We start from the raw sequence: 2,211 nt of genomic DNA, 5'->3' as shown, positions 1-2,211 counted from the left end.
AAGATCACCCCTCATCCTTCTGAACTCCAACGAGTAAAGACCCAGTTTACTCAATCTATTATCATAAGGTAACCCCCTCATCTCCGGAATCAGCCTAGTGAATCGACTCATTGCCCCCTCCAAAGCTAATATATCGTTCCTTAAGTAAGGTGAACAAAACTGCACGCAGTACTCCAGGTGCGGCCTCACCAATACAGTGTACAGTTGCATCAAGTCCTCCGTGCTTTTGTTCACCTTCCCTCTCGCAATGAAGCCAACATTCCATTCACCTTCCTGATTATCTGCTGCACCTGCAAACTAACTTTTTGGGATTCATGCACAAGGACATCATCACGCCCGGCAACCAAATTTTAAGTTGATTTTACGTTTTAAAATTTAATTTGTTTTAATTGCCGGTGCTTTTAGTGTCCCCCTCCCCTTTTATAGGGGGCACTTGGAAAAATGTGATTTTAGCGCCCAAAAAAAACCCAAAAAAAGAAAAACACAAAAAAAAAACACAAAAAAAAAGGAAAATAAAAAAGGGTCTTGTAAATGTCTGCTGTGTCATCCAGGGCGGGTGGCACGGTTTAATGCTTTTTGTTTTACAGATAAACTCAAAAAGAGTTTCATGCACAAGGACTCCAAAAGAGTTTCCTGCACAAGGACCTCCAGGTTCCTCTGCACCACAGCATGTTGCAATTTCTTCCCATTCAAATAATATTCCCTTTTACTGTTTTTTTCCACAACGTGGATGACCTCACATTTTCCGACATAGAATTCCATCTGCCAAACCTTAGCCCATTCACTTAATGCATCTAAATCTCTTTGCAGCCTCTCTGTGTCCTCTACACAACCTGCTTTCCCACTAATCTTTGTGTCATCTGCAAATTTTGTTAAACTACACTCTGTCCCCTCTTCCAGTTCATCTATGCATATTGTAAACAGTTGTGGTCACAGCACCGATCCCTGTAGCATACCACTAACAACCGATTGCCAACCCGAAAAGGATCCATTTACCCCGACTCTCTGCTTTCTGTTCGCCAGCCAATTCTCTATCCATGCTAATACATTTCCACTGACTCCGCATACCTTTATCTTCTGCTGTCACCTTTTGTGTGGTACCTTATCGAATGCCTTTATTAAAATCTAAATACACCACATCCATCGGTACACCTCTATCCACCATGCGAGTTATATCCTCAAAGAATTCCAGTAAATTAGTTAAACATGAATTCCCCTTTATTAATCCATGAATCCTTTATGAATCTGCTTATTTGTACTATTTCTATCCAGATGACCCTGTATTGCTACCTTCATGATAGTTTCAAGCATTTTCCCGACTGTAGATGTTAAACTAACCGGCCTATAATTACCTGCCTTTTTCTGCCCCCTTTTTTAAACAGAGGCGTTACATTAGCTGCTTTCCAATAAGCTGGTAGCTCCCAAGAATCCAGAGAATTTTCGTAGATTATAACGAATGCATCTGCTATAACTTCCGCCATCTCTTTTAATACCCTGGGATGCATTTCATCACGACAAGGGGACTTGACTACCTTGAGTACCATTAGCCTCTACAGCACTACCCCCTAGTGATAGTGATTGTCTCAAGGTCCTCCCTTCCCACATTCATGTGACCAGCAATTACTGGCATGGTTTCTGTGTCTTCCATTTTGAAGACCGAAGCAAAATTAGTGATTAAGGTCTCAGCCATGTCCACTTATCCCATTATTAAATCCCCCTTCTCATCTTCTAAGGGACCAACATTTACTTTAGTCACTATTTTCCGTTTTATATGTCGGTAAAAGCTTTTACTATCCGTTTTTATGCTTTGCGCAAGGTTACCTTAGTAATCTATCTTTCCTTTCTTTATTCATTCCTTCTTCTTTCTTTCCTGTCGTTTAAAATATTCCCAATCTTCTATTTTCCCACTAAACTTGGCCACCTTATACGCATTGGTTTTTAAATTGATACTCTCCTTTATTTCCTTGGTTATCCATGGATGGCTATCCCTTCTCTTACCGCCCTTCTTTTTCACTGGAATATATTTTTATTGAGCACTATAAAAGAGCTCCTTAAAAGTCCTCCACTGTTCCTCAATTGTGCCTCCGTTTAGTCTGTGTTTCCAGTCTACGTTAGCCAAGTCTGCCCTCATTCCACTGTTTCCCCTTTGTTAAAGCATAGCACGCTCGTTTGAGACACTATTTCCTCACTCTCAATCTGTATTACGAATTC

Source organism: Pristiophorus japonicus, unplaced genomic scaffold, assembly GCF_044704955.1.
Source record: "Pristiophorus japonicus isolate sPriJap1 unplaced genomic scaffold, sPriJap1.hap1 HAP1_SCAFFOLD_47, whole genome shotgun sequence".
NCBI classification, from domain to species: Eukaryota; Metazoa; Chordata; class Chondrichthyes; family Pristiophoridae; genus Pristiophorus; species Pristiophorus japonicus.
Note: the sequence above shows the minus strand (reverse complement) of the source record.